Source organism: Pan troglodytes, chromosome 6 (assembly GCF_028858775.2).
Source record: "Pan troglodytes isolate AG18354 chromosome 6, NHGRI_mPanTro3-v2.0_pri, whole genome shotgun sequence".
Lineage (NCBI taxonomy): Eukaryota > Metazoa > Chordata > Mammalia > Primates > Hominidae > Pan > Pan troglodytes.
In genome coordinates, this window is record NC_072404.2 from 163,466,820 (window position 1) to 163,485,463 (window position 18,644).

Below are 18,644 nucleotides of genomic sequence, written 5' to 3' on the forward strand. Positions count from 1 at the left end.
GGCTTGATAAAGCCACATTCTTGGAAATTTTGGTTTTCATAAATGTGCTTGGGTTTTATAAGTCCTGCTTTGCCTACCACTTGACCAAATTCCCTACAGACTTTTTTATATAAACACCTATGGTTAAGACAAAATGTGTTCTTTCAACAATGTACAGCTTCTGAGAGTAATGTCTAGGCTGGAGTATATTCATATATATTATTTATGCTTTCATTTAACAAACACATGCTGAGATCCTACTTTTTGCCGGACTTAGTACTGATTGCTCTCTCCTGAGCATCCTTCTGAAGTCAAAGGGAATATTCATTGTTAGGGAAGGAAAAAAAGATAGAGGGAAAAAAAATAGATGGCAAGAACATGGCAGGAACCCAGTCCTGAACACCCAGGGGTTTTCAGAATAAGGGAGAGGTTAACAATCTACATAGAGCAACTGGGATTAGAAATGGGAAGCTGGCTTCATGGGGGGAGGAATAGCATTAGGAGATATACCTAATGTAAATGACAAGTTAATGGGTGCAGCACACCAACATGGCACATGTATACATATGTAACAAACCTGCACATTGTGCACATGTACCCTAGAACTTAAAGTATAATAAAAATATATTAAAAAAAAAAAAAAAGAAATGGGAAGCTGGCTGCCAAGACTGCAGGAAGACTGCGTCAGATTCAGAGCATGACCATCAGCAAGGTAAATCCCTACTGCCCACGGTCATAATTGGCACCAGACTCTAGGAAGGAATTATATATTTACATGGTGCCTAATGGGGATGTGAGGATCTCAGAGGTAGAAAACTAGGTAGGCACAAATAATACCCGCACAGGCCTTATTTACACCTATTTTATGCAAAGTTCTAATAGAAATCATTAACTGGTTTCCTAGCCCTTGCAAGATCCAACACAAATTAGTAGAATGTTCTAGAAGGAATAGAAGTAAAAATATCAATCACAGTAAGAACAGGCAGCTAGATGCATATTGGCAAGAGGGCAGATAAATAGAAAGATGTGAGAAGTCAAAAATCCTATTGCGATCTCATTTTGCAGGGAACCAAAGATCCCAAATAGCTCTCTCTGGAGGCACCAGTGTATATATTATTAAAGACTCAGCGAGAAAAGACAATTCACTTTAAGACAGCAAATAAACAAATAAACAATGTGGAGCTGCCATTCCCAATCCATTTATCTGGAATAGTTCAGCCTCATTTGGCAACCTGTATTTTTTCTGAAGCCCCATGGGGTCATTAAAAAGCTCCATAGGTCCCAAATGTATTTGCATAATGATAGATGCCATCTCCCTGCCTGACAGTAAAGAAGCAGCAATTTAAAAAGTATGATGCCAGCCAGGCACAATGGCTCTCGCCTGTAATCCCAGCACTTTGGGAGGCCGAGGTGGGCAGATCACCTGACCAGGAGTTTGAGACCATCCTGACCAACATGGTGAAACTCTGTCTCTACAAAAAATACAAAATTAGCCAGGCATGGTGGCACATGCCAGTAATCCCAGCTACTCGGGAGACTGAGGCAGGAGAATTACTTGAACTCAGGAGGCAGAGTTTGCAATGGGCTGAGATCATGCCATTGCACTTCAGCCTGGGCAACAAGAATGAAACTCCATCTCAAAAAAAAAAAAAATTCATAGTATTATTCTTTTGAGGAAGCATACTAGAAATCAAGAATCAGGCCAAGTGCTGAGGCTCATGCCTGTAATCCTAATGCTTTGGAAGGCTGAGATGGGAGGGCTACTTGAGGCCAGGAGTTCAAGATCAGCCTGGGCAGGACAGCAAGACTCCAGTCTCTAAAAAAATATTTTTAATTAAAAAAGGACCAGTCTTATTAAAGTAAACTGCAGTCCTGTTACTGATCTTAGTATCAAAGCAATGTTAGAGCCCACGTGGGATTCACACCTCCTAGAGTTCACAGCACAAGTTTGCTGTAACAGTAAATAAGGTCTTGGTTGCCCTGAGCTCATTTCTTTTTTTTTTTTAGACGGAGTCTTGCTCTTTCGCCCAGGCTGAAGTGCAGTGGTGCGATCTCGGCTCACTGCAAGCTCCGCCTCCCGGGTTCACGCCATTGTCCTGCCTCAGCCTCCCGAGTAGGTGGAACTACAGGCACCACGCCCGGCTAATTTTTTGTATTTTTAGTAGAGACGGGGATTCACCATGGTCTCAATCTCCTGACCTCGTGATCCGCCCGCCTCGGCCTCCCAAAGTGCTGGGATTACAGGCGTGAGCCTCCGTGCCCGGCCCTGCCCTGAGCTCATTTCTAAATCCATCTTCCTCCAAGGTGGTGGCAAGCATGCTTCTTTATCCCGGAGAGATGGCCCTTTCATCAAAGTCTCATTCAGACCCTTCTCCTTTTGGAATGCTTTTCTTGGGAGGTTGGCTGGGATGCCTACTACTCTTGAGGATCTGCCTCTGGTAGAGCCTAGATCTTAGAATCAGGAGAGTCTCTTGCAGGCCCATCAGTTACTGTGAAAGATACCTGAGCTAGTTGGCTCACAATCCACATCCATCAAACCACCCCCTGCAGAGAAGTCACCCGGCTGTCTGTCGCCTGCTTGGCTTGCCCTGCCTCTCGCCATTCTCATTTCATTAGCAATGCGAATGTTCACACCCTTCAATGTGCATATGATGGGTGTTAATGAGCATAACCCATCTGTGAAGCGTGTGTGATTTTTTTGCCTAATAAATAGGCAGTAAACAAGAGGAAGGGAAGGCTACTATCTGGGGGCATCTGAGAAAACAAAAAGCAAGCAAGGTATGAGTCAGATTGATTGTTCAGTGAATCCCAAAGGGCCAAAAACTTCCTAAACTGGTTTTGGTGTTTCTCACTAGGTGTTTGGACAGCTTGGAACCTGGATAGTCCCACCTACCCAAAAGCATTCAAATTAGGCATGCTTTTAACAAAGCAGGTGGCATGGCATGTAAATTGTAGGAACACTGTTAACCTTTGCAAATGAGTTTCGTGGTCCGAATGGATAATTACATATTTCCCTCCATTAGGAGCTACAAACTCATCAAGATTCTACAACCAACCGGCTCTTGAGTTTCAATCTCCATGTGACAAGAGGGATTTATTATGAGAGGGCAGAGAGAAAAGAGGAACACCGCTCTCTTTCTCTGCAACAGAATAATGGTCAGAAAAGAACAGATCAAAGGAATAAACCCGCTCTCCTGTTAACTCAGCTTACCAATTCTGGCCTACATTTTCAAAGTTATCAGTAATCAAAACATTGGGAAAGGAATTACAACCTCTTCTCCTGAAAGTTTAACAACTTCCCCATGAAGCACTGCTTTTGATTGCATTACAAGCTATTCCTGAAGAATTTATGACCTAAGATACTCTTTGTCGATGTAGGCCATTTGTCCATGAGTGGAGTGACTGATAAATCAGCTATTAACATAGATAAGAAAGCATATCGATTGAGTCGACTTTGTGTTTAATAATATGCTAGACAGTAATGATGCCTGGAAAATACACTCTGTAATTAAGTACTTTTCCCTTTATATTTCATGAAGACTCTTGTATATTTTATTCTGGCAAAATAGATTGTGACTAACATCTCATAGAAAAGATCATCATATTGTGATCCTATATCTTTATCATAAAAGTGAATTTGAGGGAAATTTTTATAATTTTTCAATATAAAAATTATTAAGATATCAAAACTCTTTGTTTTTTCACTACTCCAAGGTTTATTTCATCATCTTAAAAACCTTGTGAATACAATCAGTCTGCTAGGTCAGGGGTCACCAACCTAGGGCCATGGACACCTACCGTGGCCTGTTAGGAACCAGGCCACACAGCAGGAGGTGAACGGCAGACACGCAATTGAAGCTTCATATGTGTTTACAACTGCTCCCCATGGCTCGCATTACCACCTGAGCTCCACCTTCTGTCAGCTCGGCAGCAACACTAGATTCTCATAGGAGCACAAACCCGATTGTGTACTGTGCATGCGAGGGATCTAGGTTGCACACTCCTTATGAGAATCTAATGCTTGATGATCTGTCAGTATCTCCCATCACCCCTGAGATGGGACCATCTAGTTGCAGGATAACAAGCTCAGGGCTCCTCTTGATTCTGCATTATAGTAAGTTGTATAGTTATTTCATTATATATTACAATGTAATAATAATAATAGAAATAAAGTGCATAATAAATGCAATGTGCTTGAATCATCCCAAAACCATCCCCTACTCCCCTAGTCCACGGAAAAGCTGTCTTCTGCAAGACTGGTCCCTGGTGCCAAAAAGATTGCAGACCACTCTGCTAGGTAGAACTGCATTCTTGTGATTATGTATTTTAATGAGCGCATTTCCTTTTCATATGGAGAAGGGAACCACATTGCCTTAATTCCCCAACTTCTGCCCCAAAGCTTTCTAGGCCAATATGGCTGCATTCGAGTTGCTGATGGCTGTGCTACCCTCCCAGGGCTGATGTACAGTTTCCTGCCTGGGCCATGTCACCAATCACTAGGGTTTAGGAGGCTACAGTCAGATCTTGCAGAATAGGTCAGTCTCATTCTCTGTAGAATTTTTTGTTTGCCTGTTTTTTTCTTCTCTTTGGCACTGGACTATGGGCAGTGGCATTTAGTGGTAGATCCAGGGTGGAGAGCTGTGACCTAACAAAGAATTTTTTTTTCTTTCTTTTTTTTTTTTTTTTTTTTTTGAGATGGGGTCTCCATAGGTCACCCAGGTTGGAGTGCAGTGGCTCAATCTCCACTCATGGCACCCTCCGCCTCCTGGGTTCAAGTGATTCTCATGCCTCAGCCACCCAAGTAGCTGGGATTACAAGCATGCACCACCATACCCGGCTAATTTTTGTATTTTTAGTACAGATGGGGTTTCATCATGTTGGCCAGGCTGGTCTCAAACTCCTGACCTCAGGTGATCCGCCCGCCTCCGCCTTCCAAAGTGCTGGGATTACAGGCGTGAGCCACCACACCCAGCCAACAAAGAATTTTTAGGTTCCCACTATTCCACCCCACCTGTGCTAGACCCTGTGGTGACAACAAAGGTGAAACAGACATGCTGACTGTCATTAAAACACTGACAATCTAAACTAAGAAAGATGAAAAAAATTAATTGAATACCCAGTGGAAAGTAAGAAGGAATAGTTTTAACTTCCTTAAAATGCTTTTGATTGCATTATAAACTATTCCTGAAGACTTAATGATCCAAGATACTACTTGTCAATGTAGGCTATTCGTCAATGAGTGCAGAGACTGGTAAATTGGCAGTTCATGTGATACATACGCTTTCAGAGTAAAGAGAGGTTTCTTCTAATAATGAGAGGAGTGCCTGGCCAGAGAGACCCAGGAAACATACGCAAATACTAGAAATAGCCCCAAGTAGCAAGTGTGGCTGTAGATGGTACACATGAAGGAGAGTAGTGGGGTTAGACCGTGAAGCCACCAAGTACCAGGTTAAGGAATTGAGACTTTTATTTGGTAGGCAGTGGAGAGATGTTGAATTTTTTTTTCAAACAGTGGAGTACAGTGAGGAAGGCAGGAGACTTTGCAGAAGGAAATCAGGAATTCCAACCAATGTGTTGAGTGTAGGATTCTAAATCCAGCACAAAAAAACCTTCAAAGCAGCAGGGAAAGGGTTTGGCTCTGATTCAGCCTCAGTGGTTATACTGTTGCCATCAGGGAGCTGGGCTTGGGGGTGGACAGAGGCTGGTGGCAGAGGGAGGGATGGAGGGACAGAGCTGAGTTTTTCCAAAGCAGAAGAAGACGGTTTTGCAACCTAGCACACCATCTGGGTCAGATTTATCAAACAAGATTATTTGTTGACAGACCATGGTTATTTCCCTTTTAAAGGAAGCAATACATATATTGTATCCAAAATGGCTCCCCAAAAGCAGTGTTGAGCTGATGCAAAAGATCAGTCCATTCTCCCAGCAAAAGAGCAGTCTCTTGACATCCCAGGTAGGAGGGATTCATGTATTTCACAAAATGTGTCCAATGCAATCATCAGGCAAATAATATTTTAATGTTTTCTTGACATGCTGAGAGTAAACTTGCTTCGATGCACTGTCTCCTTCTAGGCACATTACTCTGGAGTAAAAGAAGAGAGGAAAGAGACAGAGGAAAGAAAAAATATGTAATCACATATGAACTGCAAAAGAATTCTAGCTGAGGTTCTTAGAACTATAAATTCTTCTTCTTTTTTTTTTTTTTTTTTTTCTGAGACGGATTCTCGCTCTGTCACCCAGGCTAGAGTGTGGAGTGCAATGGCGTGATCTCAGCTCACTGCAACCTCCACCTCCCAGGTTCAAGAGATTCTCATGCCTCAGCACCCGTCCCCCTCCCCCACCCCAAGTAGCTGGGATTACAGGCGCACACCACTGCGCCTGGCTAATTTTTTGTATTTTTAGTAGAAATGGAGGTTTCACCATGTCGGCCAGGCTGCTCTCGAACTCCTAACCTCAGGGGATCCGCCCACCTTGGCCTCCCAAAGTGCTAGTATTACAGGCGTGAGCCACCGCACCCAGCCAAGAACTGTAAATTCTTAAAATTTGGGAGGAACCATCAAGAAAGAAAGCCTAAGCCTTGTGACCATATGCCAACCTACATTGGTCTACTCCCTCTGCCACGCTAGGCATTTCACACTCTCGTACACTCTGAGGGAAACTCGAGAAACAAGTGTAATAAGAAATATTCCTGCTAGAGCATGGCAGCCATAAGCTACCAAATTTTTGTTATAAAATAGAAATATACTTCTAGATGTAAACATGTATATGCTTATATCTAACCTCTCTAGGATAACTTTTGTAAGTGGATTTTAATATAACTAAAACTGGAAGCTAAAGAAATAGCCCTCTCTTAAAGTTGTACTTGGGCACGTCTAGGATCAAAAAGTTAATAGTTTTGTCTGTGATCAAGGAGTTAATTTTTTGCTGCAATATATTTACATCTAACATTCTTTTGAGCTATCCACAATCTGGTTATATATCAGTTTATCCAACCTTATTTCTCCTTTCCTACTTCAAAGACCTCCATTCAAGCTGTTCTCCAAGCTCTTGCCTAAATAAGTAGTTTTTTTTTTGTTTTGTTTTGTTGTTTTTTGGGGTTTTTTTTTTTCAAATTTTTTCCTCACTTCTAAGTTTCATTCAGGGACTACCTTTCCCCACTTCCCCTCATCATTCTCTTTTTCTAAAATCTATCCATCCTTCAAAGCCCAGGTTGAAATTTGTCCTCTTCCTGAAATCGCCCCAAAAATGTGCCAAATCATTCAGATCTCTGCCATCTCTGAGTCTTATAAATCAAATTCTTAGTGGCATTCATTTGACTAAGAATAATAAATACATCACTATTGTTATAATCACCATAATACCTGGTGCTGTTGTTAGATGCTTTACCTATGTTACCTCTTATCCAGACAATCCTGTCCTATGACCCCCATTTTACGTGAGAAGAAACCGAGGTTCATAAAGGTTAAATAACTAGTCCAAGTTCACATAGCTAGCAAGTGACAGTCATAATAGCGGTTCAGACCCAGAACCGACTGGCTTAAAAATCCATGGTCCTTCTTCTGTGCCATATGGCTTCCCAATTATGGATTTCTTTTTTTTTTTTTTTCAGATTGTGATTTAGGTTTATTCTTTTTTTTTTTTATACTTAAAGTTTTAGGATTTCTTACATTACTTTTTAACAAACGTATTTTGTGCATGATTCTAAGAGGTAGTACACTTCTTTTTTAATTGTTTGCCTCATTTTCCCACCATGCCTACTTTTCACTTTGCTGAACCCATATAGAGTGTCTGGTTAATGTTAGAGAAATTGAATTGAATTCCTGACATTTGGGCCCTTTTCTTGAGTTCCTCTTCTTTGTCCATAGATGAATCATCCCATTACATCTAACTCCGTTGGACAGCTTGCTTCTTCCTCAATTGTATGTGAATAGTTTTCAATCCACTTTACTAAAATCTAATAGTCACCATCTGTGTCTGCTATATAAATGTGAACTCTTGAAAACACTAACATTTGTGGGTCAGAAATTAGAGGACAGTAAAATAAACCACTGGAACTGTGAAGAGGGAGGAGGTGTGTGTGAAGAGGCACTCCCCTCTGTGCTGTCTGTGGGTCAACCTTTCCGGCCTGCCTGTTTCTCAAACTGAGTGAGACTTGTCTCTGAAGCCCCATTTTTTTTTTTTTTTTGGAGACGGAGTTTCACTCTTGCCCAGGCTGGAGTGCAGTGGTGCAATCTCGGCTCACTGCAACCTCCACCTCCCGGGTTCAAGTGATTCTCCTGCCTCAGCCTCCCGAGTAGCTGGGATTATAGGTGCACACCACCACACTCCACTAATTTTTTGTATTTTTAGTAAAGATGGGGTTTTGCCATGTTGGCCAGGCTGGTCTCGAACTCCTGACCTCAGGTGATCCACCCACTTCGGCCCCCCAAAGTGCTAGGATTACAGACATGAGCCACCACACCTGGCCTCTGAAACCCCATTTAATTTTCCAAATGAAGGTGATGTGTCCCAGGCATCATACATAGGCAAGAACCCACAAAGTGGCAGAGGAGCAGGAGCAAAGGGGCCTGGGCACCCCCCGGAAAGTCATCATACAGCTTTACTCAACTGTCACCTTCTCCTGGCCTTCCCTGACCACTGTTTTTAATTGCAAATCCCACTGCATGATGCCCTATCCCTCTTCCCTGACTTATTCTTCTCCATAACTCACATTTTCAAAGCATTCTATGCATTTCACCAAATTGTTTGTGGCCCTTCTCCTCCCACCAGAATGTAATTTCAAGAGAGTAGGGATTTGAGGTCGGGCGCAGTGGCTCATGCCTGTAATCTCAACACTTTAGGAGGCCAAGGCGGTTGGGTCATTTGAGGTCAGGAGTTCGAGACCAGCCTGGCCAACATGGCAAAACCCCATCTCTATTAAAAATACAAAAATTAGCTGGGCATGGTGGCGGGTGCCTGTAATCCCAGCTACCCAGGAGGCTGAGGCAGGAGAATCACTTGAACCTGGGATGTGGTTGCAATGAGCCAAGATCGTGCCACTGCACTCCAGCTTGGGTGACAGACTCCATCTCAAAAAAAAAAAAAAAAAAAAAGAGTAAGGATTTGGGTCTGTTTTGTACTATGCTAGATACCCAGCACCCATAACAGTGTCAGACACATAGGACATGTATTGAATGAATGAACTGATTTATAAGCAGAATATTTAAGACTGTTGAGAAGCCATACCCATTCTAATCAGGCAGAGCAGAAGGTTAAAAATCCACAACGCTTACTTTTGAGTTGTGTTGAAACCATTGAAAATATCTGTGTCAAATTGATTAATTACCTCGGCTTACAGAATCAGCTTTTTAACATACATAGCAAATTCTATATGCTAGCCAATGGCAAGCCAGATCTCAAGCAAGGCCATTCTTGTAAAATAAATGGACAGATTTTTGTCTTTTCTATTGTATAAGATTCTAAAGCCTTGAAAGCAGTAATATAGAATCTCCTTAAATACAAATTTAAGCATCTTTTCACGTTTATGGCCTCAGTGCCTGTTTATAACAGTAGTTTTGTAAGAAAAACAGTGTAAGAAAAACATCTAAGAGTAGATGATAAAGACCTATCCTTGTGTGACCTTCAGATGGAAAAGCATAGATTTAATCCGAGGTTCCAGAACCCACCTAGTTTTTAACTTCATTTGTTTGTCTAACTTAAGAACGTGAGTCACAACTAACAAAGACCATCTGGTGCTGTTCTTCCCTCCTAGGAGAATGTCTCCAGAAGTAAATAAAGGAGAACCTTGTCCATGCAAGCTACTCTCAGTTCCAATAGAAAACCATTTCAGCATCTAATTCAGAGAGTTGCACAGGAGATGGCCAAAGGCACTATCTGCCATATGTCTGCGTCTCCAGCCCAGCCATGACCCCAAACCAATAGATTTATTTTTAGGTAGCATCATGTAAACATAGAACTTTTTAAACTAGCAAGTTGGGGAAACTTCATGGTTAGTCAATCTGCTAGCACATAGCAGAAGCTGGTGGGTGCCTTCCCAGCAGCCAGCTCCTCTTTCTCCTACCTCATAGCACCCCAGTTATTTTCAGGCATCTACCCTCCTCCACACAGCCAAGAACTTCAGGGAGGCTATTTCCTTCCCCAGGCCCAAGGAGCACAGCGTGGAAGGGGAAAGAGAGAGGTTCATGGACGGCTCTACCATGATGCCATGTGTCCGCTAGTAAACTTCTACTGACTGACTGAGCATGCCCCAGGTGAAATGCCCTCCAGTACCTCCTTCTGTTTTTGGACTTACCTGTTGTCTTTCTCCAACCTGGAGACTCTCAACCCTCACTGCAAATTACTGCCACGTAGGGAGCTTTTAAAAACCTGCAGACACCCAAGTGCACGCAAGAGAGCCTGTTTCAATGGACCTATGCAAAAGGGTTTTTTTTTTTTTTCATTAAATTCTCTGGGTGATTGTAATGTACAGCCAACAATGAGAAATGTTATACTAATCGCATTACTTTGACCCTGTCTTTGAGATGCTTTGGGAGAGCTTGGCGCTCAGGACCATCTTTGGGGATCTTTTCCATCATCCAGAGGGAAGCTGGATCTTAGAGTCTGCCCTCTCGGTTATGGGTCCTGATGTTTTTTCATTGTGTATGGTTTCCATGATCTGTCCTCTGCAATAAAACAGACATTGTTTTCTATATGTAATTCTACTCATCTTTTTGGGGTCTCTCTTCGTAACCATCTTCCCTTCCATCTTGCCGTCTCACTCCTCACTCCCATGATTCTGGACCAAACTAACCAGCATTCCTAATCTAGTCTCTTCTTGGAAGGATTTGAAACGGGGAAGCAGCTCTTCAGGAAAGAAAATAAATAGAGCAAATGGGCCGGGCACGGTGGCTCACGCCTGTAATCCTAGCACTTTCGGAGGCCAAGGCGGGCGGATCATGAGGTCAGGAGATCGAGACCATCTTGGCCAACACGGTGAAACCCCGTCTCTACTAAAAATACAAAAATTAGCCGGGCATGGTGGTGGGCACCTGTAGTCCCAGCTACTCGGGAGGCTGAGGCAGGAGAATGGCGTGAATCCGGGAGATGGAGCTTGCAGTGAGCCGAGATCATGCCACTGCTCTCCAGCCTGGGCGACAGAGCGAGACCCCGTCTCAAAAAAAAAAAAAAAAAAAAATAGAGCAAATGGAATCAAGAACCTCTGTAGAGCTGTGTTGATTTAAGGCAGATGTGGGCCACAGTTTTGGTATTCACACCCAGGTAAACAAGGCAGCTTCCTTCTGCTCATACACGTGCTCCCCTCTGGAAGAGCCAGGTTTGCAATGGGCTCGCAGTGGCTTTCTCATCCTGGCAGCATCCAGTTTCTTGTGGATGTTGCTGCATCCCAACCACCTAGCAGATTACACGAAGGAATGAAATACCTACCACTGAAAAGAATGAACCCACAGAGAAGGGTGGCCTCACTGCTCCCAGGGGCTGCTGCAGTGGCCCGTGGGCAGCTAGACTGGCCTGCAGGGGACTGACCCTGGTGGACGCCTGAGTCTATGTGCCACCATCTACCCTGTGATAAGTGTAGCTCCAACATGATGTACCTTTGCCTGTTGATTTCCAAGGACAATTATTTTAGCATTTCAAAATTCAGCTCAAGTGCTGGACGACTTCTCCCTGAGTTTTGCTGTTTGCCAGCAGCCTCCTCTTGGCATGCTCCCTTTCCAACATCCTCACTGAACTTGTTTCTATTACCACCACGTACTTAGAGAATGCAACTATCAAGTGCTATTGAACACACCTTGTTTTGTAAAAACCCTGTTGTAAATTGCCTCCTTATTCCTCTGTTCCATGGCCAGTCAAATCACACCCTCATGTAAATAGTGACAAAGACATATTACCCAACTTCAAATTCCAGACACCTGAGTCACAGGTGTTGTTACCACTACCCCAAACCACAAAGTGGGATTATGTGTCTCCTAGAACCGTATTATAATAGATACTCACTGTGTTCGCTTCTGTCTTGCAAATTGCTCCTAACTTGGATAGAATATTTTGTATTTATTACTTTTGAAAGTCTACGGGTTTCTATTGCCTGGAAACTCAAGGATTACAGCAGAATTAGAGAATCTGGTCTCTGGATCACAGATCCCCCCACTGCCCTGCACCGCCCCCACCCCCTTCTCAAGGAGACCTAATCATCTCCACACTGGATCCACTCACATGGATCTTCTGACCTTGATCCAGAGTTTACAGGTAAAATGTCCACCTGAGGACTCTGGTTTCTGTTTTGACAAAGGTAGTTAGGGCCTTGGAAAGTTGTGAAGGAATGGCATATCTCCCAGAACCCTGACTTCCATCAGCATCTTATTCCAGGAGCTCTGAGGAAACCTCTAAGGCACAAGTGTGGAAATAAAGACCACCCAGATGAGAACACGCAGAGGCTATTTATTCAGAGCTTGCTGTAGCAAGAGTCAGCCATCGTCACTTGTGCCTGGCAGAGACTCTGAGGCAAGCGGGGAGTGGGAAAGCTTTCAGGTGGAGAGAGGGGAAGGCTGGGGTGTGCCGGGGCTGGAGCTTGTTGGCCCGGGAAAGCTGGAGGAGGGCTGCCTGACACAGGAGGCATCCTGTGTGATTGGTGAGGGGATTATATTTGGCTCTCTCTGGTTGGCCCAAAGTTGGCAGCAGGGACAAAATTAGGGAATCTGGTATCAATTGATCATTTGGGGCCAGCTTCCTGGAATGTCTGCTGCAGATTGTGGGTCAGCGTGCTGTTGTCGCAATGGCCAAGCTGTTGTCTGTCTGTAGATTCCATCTCTTGGTGTTCAATAGGCCTTGGGGCCATGAACTTGTAGGGAGGGTTTTCTCAAGACCTGGGTTATGGAACCAGCATTGAGGTTCACAGAACTCACATCCACCCTCAAATCAGGGCTGGGTCACAGACAGTTTATTCAAGTGCTCCAGGCACCTGTCCCAGGGTCATTCTCCCTAGAAAGACCCAAACAAGCTGGGCGCGGTGGCTCACACCTGTAATCCCAGCACTGTGGGAGGCCGAGGCCGGTGGATCACAAGGTCAGGAGTTTGAGACCAGCCTGACCAACATGGTGAAACCCCATCTCTACTAAAAATACAAAAATTAGCCGGGCATGGTGGCGCACGCCTGTAATCCCAGCTACTCGGGAGGTTGAGGCAGGAGAATTGCTTGAATCTGGGAGGCAGAGCTTGCAGTGAGCCGAGATTGTGCCACTGTACTCCAGCCTAAGCAACAGAGCAAGACTGTCTGAAAAAAAAAAAAAAAAAAAAAAAAAGGCCCAAACCATCCCAGGGAATTCAGTTCAAGCCACTTCTCCCTCACTGTGTTCTCCATGCTGCTGCCTGGGGCTGCTGGCCCCCTCCCTGTCTGCAACGGACTCTGACCCCTGGACCAGGACACCCAGCAGGCTCCCCAGGACCACAGATTCTGTTTGACCTTGGGGATTCTCTGGTGTTTCTGAAAATTGCTGAAAGCTTCCAGTGGCCATTGCTATGTTATTTGCTAGTCGGCTAAAAAGTTAAACTCCATTTTTATATGGTCTAGATTAGAAGAGAGGAAGAAACACTCCAGAGGCATCAGAGGCTCAAGAAAATGCCTAGAATGAAGTTAAGACCATCAAGAAGTCCCTGGTGGCTCAGGCACATTCACTGTTTGTTCATTCCTCTGACAGTCACGGACAGCCCCCTGTGGACAAGGCATGGTGGCGGGCTGGGGAGAGTCTTCTACTAGGAGGATGGGGAAGACCTGAGAACAGTGCAGGAACAGAAGGAACAAATGTGCGGGCTGTGGGTCACAGTATAATAGGAACACAGGACAGAGGCTGAAGATGGCCCCAGGATTTGAGTTACGAGGCCAGTGCTGTGCTATTAGCAACCAAGGGGACCTGGAAAGGATTAGAAGGGGAAGGTCTTGAGGAGAGGCTCCTGGTAGGTTTTTTGTGATCAATAGTCCCAAGGGTCAAAAATATCAACAGTGACAGTCAGTGCTGGGATCATTCTCCCTCACAGATCTGAACCCTTGAGTATGTTGATTTTAATGACAGGGACATTCTTTATCCAGCCTTATGCCTGACCAACTCTGATTCATCCTTCAAGTGAGGAGATATCTCTTCACCCTCGAAGCTTTCCCTGATGCACACCCCCGGGGCCAGGGCCTGCCCCAGAGCTCCCACTGCCACCATCGCTTCCCCAGTGCAGGCCCTTACCCCCGTCTGGCCTGTTGGGCTTATTGACTGAGGCCCCCACCCTCCCCAGCCAGCAGCATGCCTGCCCCACAAAGGTATCCAGCAAATACAGATTGAGACACAAATGGATGAAAGAGATGGAAGGAATGTATGGATGGAATGGAGGGATGGAGTGGACACATGGAATGGATGGATGGATGGAGTGGACGGATGGAGTAGATGGATGGAATGGATGGATGGAGTGGATGGATGGAATGGATGGATGGAGTGGATGGGTAGAATGGATGGATGGAGTGGACGGATGGAGTGGATGGATGGAGTGGACAGATGGAATGGGTGGATGGAGTGGATGGATGGATAGAATGGATCGATGGAGTGGACGGATGGAGTGGACGGATGGATGTAATGGATCGAGGGAGTGGACGGATGGAGCGGACAGATGGAGCAGATGGATAGAGTGAACAGATGGAATGGATGGATGGAGTGGACAGATGGAATGGATGGATAGATGGAGTGGACAGATAGAGTGGATGGATGGAATGGACGGATGGATGGAGTGGACGGATGGAGCAGATGGGTGGAGCAGAGGGATGGAGTGGATGGACAGATGGAGTGGATGGACGAAGTGGACGGATGGAGTGGATGGATGGAGTGGATGGATGGATGGAGTGGATGGATGGAATGGACAGATGGAGTGCACAGATGGATAGAGTGGATGGATGGAGTGGACGGATGAAGTGGACAGATGGAATGGACACATGGAGTGGACAGACGGAGTGGACGGATGGAATGGACGGATGGATGGAGTGGATGGAGTGGATGGATGGAGTGGATGGAGTGGACAGATGGAGTGGATGGATAGGATGGATGGAGTGGACAGATGGAGTGGGTGAAGTGGACGGATGGAATGGACGGATGGATGGATGGATGGAGTGGACGGATGGAATGGACAGATGGAGTTGATGGATGGAATGGATGGATGGATGGAGTGGACAGATGGAATGGACGGATAGAATGGATGGATGGAATGGATGGATGGATGGAGTGGATGGATGGAATGGACTGATGGAGTGGATGGATGGAATGGATGGATGGAGTGGACAGATGGAATGGACAGATGGAGTCGATGGATGGAATGGATGGATGGATGGATAGAGTGGACAGATGGAATGGACGGATGGAGTGGATGGATGGAATGGATGGACGGATGGAGTTGATGGATGGAATGGATGGATGGATGGATGGATGGATGGATGGATGGATGGATGGAGTGGACAGATGGAATGGACGGATGGAGTGGATGGATGGAATGGATGGACGGATGGAGTGGCTGGATGGAATGGATGGATGGAATGGACGGATGGAGTGGATGGATGGAATGGACGGATGAAATTGGATGGAGTGGATGGATAGAGTAGATGGATGGAATGGACGCATGGAATGGATGGATGGAATGGACAGATGGATGGAGTGGATGGAGTGGACGGATGGAGAGTGGATGGATGGAATGGACGGATGGGATGGATGGAGTGGATGGATGGATGGATGGAGTGGATGGATGGAATGGACAGATGGAGTCAATGGATGGGATAGATGGATGGATGGAGTGGACAGATGGAATGGACGGATGGAATGGATGGATGGAATGGATGGACGGATGGAGTGGATGGATGGAATGGATGGATGGAGTGGATGGATGGAACAGACGGATGGAATGGATGGATGGAGTGGACGGATGGAGTGGATGGATGGAGTGGATGGAGTGGACGGATGGAGTGGATGGATGGAATGGATGGATGGGAGGGATGGAGTGGACGGATGGAATGGATGGATGGATGGATAGATGGAGTGGACGGATGGAATGGACAGATGGAGTTGATGGATGGATGGATGGACGGAATGGATGGACGGATGGATGGAATGGATGGATGGAATGGACGGATGGAGTGGATGGATGGAATGGATGGATGGAATGGACAGATGGAGTGGATGGATGGAATCGATGGATGGAATGGACGGATGGAGTCGATGGATGGAGTGGATGGATGGAATGGACGGATGGAGTGGATGGATAGATTGGATGGATGGAACAGACGGATGGAATGGATGGATGGGGTAGACGGATGGAGTGGACAGGTGGAATGGACAGATGGAATGGACGGATGGAATGGATGGATAGAATGGCCTCCTCTTTGTCTAAAACCCCCAGTAGCTACGAATTCCCCCAACAACTACTACACACTGCCCTGCACATGATCACGTTCGGTAAGTTGTGTGAGAGGGCAGGAGGGAGAAAATGGAGCTGCCTGCCTGCCTCACGAGCACCTTTCACCATTTTGATCACAATTCCAGATGCAGCACCACCCTCTGCTCTCATTTCTTTCCTCCCAGACCAAGGAAGCATTTGATGGTGGTTCATGAGGTGCTGGAGGAGCTAAAGAAATTTCTGTCATCGTTTTGTCAAATCCAGGGCCTTTATGTTTTAAAATAGATATACAAAGAGATCACATTTTACCTGGTAAAATCATGACAAACTGAGGGGAAAAAAAAATAAAACCCTATAAACATTTGGCACAACAGAGCAAAAATCATAATTCCTATAATTATTTTTAAACTGTGCAACTACTGTAGAGCATTGAATAGATGTATATTAAAGCCATGTATGCTTTATTTGCTTATGACATGAAATTCTGGTTTCTGTGTGTTCCACCTTCCTATTTTATTCTTAGATAATAGGATATGATGTGATGCTTTACTCACAGTTAGAGGGAGCATTGACTGTGAATGAGCAGTTCAGAGAGAAAGGATCTTGGGCTTGGCAAGGGCAGGGGCCTCCAGCGTTTTGAGAAAAATGAATTGAGCCTCAGCTTATTTTATAAAAATCTTGACCCAGAGCGTGGCCCTTCTGAACTCCCACCATGTTTATGCATGGTAATATATTAAAAATTGGACTTAGCTAGTAGCCAAATACAGTGCTGTGTTCTGGATACTAAAACAAACTAATTATTCTGCTAAGTAGGAAAAATTTCACACATATCGTCAGTCAGACATGGAAAGAGGTTCTCCAGGGGAAGAGAGAGAAGCAACATCATTCATGTGATTTAAAATTACACCAGGCCATCCATTTATCTGCCTCTCAGGCTGTTTGTCCTTTTTTGAACGATGCTTCAGGGCTCCACGCTGGAAACAGGGGTAGGGTGGATGTAGAACAGCTTGTCAATGTAATCATTTTACTATAAATCTGCAAAAAAAGAAACAGAGCCTAAACCAAGTATAAAATAGGATCACAGAACCTCCTATGAGCAACTTTGTAAGATTATCCTTTCTAGTGTGAGTACTACCACAATAAACATGATGACATTTCCTTTATCACTATGTTGCCCAAAGATTTTTTTTCAGATTTCAGTGGACTCCTCCCCTGCCACTTTTAACAGCCCTGCTCCTCCAAACATAGCTGTATGGAGAGAGATGTCCATCACAGGGATGTTTATACAAAAACATCGAAACACTCATTTTTTCAGGCTGGAAACGGTGGCTCACCCCCGTAATCCCAGCACTTTGAGAGGACAAGGTAGGTGGATCACCTGAGGTCAGAAGTTCGAGACCAGCCTGGCCGACATGGCAAAACCCCGTCTCTACTAAAAATACAATAATTAGCCAGGCGTGGTGGCACACGCCTGTAATCCCAGCTACTCGGGAGGCTGAGGTGGGAGAATCACTTGAACCTGGGAGGCGGAGGTTGCGGTGAGCCGAGATTGCGCGACTGTGCTCCAGCCTGGGTGACAGATCAGATTCCATCTCAGGAAAGGAAAAAAAAACACTCATTTTTTAGGTGAAGTTAATTGACTGGGAGGACTTTATGGAACATTTTGGTGTCTTTTCCTACTGCTGAAATTTGAATAGAAAGGCATGAGGTAACCTCATGCTGTCACTACGAAAGGCTACCAGAAATGATAGAAAACCTCACACAGTATCAGCTACATTGGTGGAGTCCACCTGAATCCCAGAAATTCAGTTCAACAATGTCACTGAGTTCACCAGACTACTGGGAAAGGGATTCATATGGAGACAGTTGTAAAAATATTGACCCTAACAGAGAAAGATTCACTGCAGTCAGAAGAGATGCCACGAAGTCAGGTGTCAACTCCTGGAGAGGCTCTTTCTGTGCTGTGCAAAAATGTATGTTTATCCGACTTCCCAGACCTTGAGGTACAGCAAGGAATGCCAGTGTTGGATGTTCTACAAGTGAGGACACTGGAGCCTCAAGAAATAATCTGACTTGCACAACTCCTGTCACTGATTAGTGGCTAAGGACATCCTGATTTCTGCTCCAGAACTTTCCCCATGACATCAGTCTTCCCATCCTTGAAGAGTTTTCAGTTATTCTTAGCGTGACAAGTGATTGCTAGAGTTTGTGTAATTTTCATCATAATGGGACTAATGACCCACAACAGCAGTTCTAGT

At 44.9% G+C, this 18,644-nt stretch overlaps 1 protein-coding gene across 1 annotated transcript in view; it reads left to right on the forward strand.

The window, feature by feature from the left end:
* CNTNAP2 (contactin associated protein 2) overlaps positions 1-18,644 on the forward strand; it is a 2,300,337-nt gene that overhangs the window by 2,193,162 nt on the left and 88,531 nt on the right. The window lies entirely within an intron of this gene.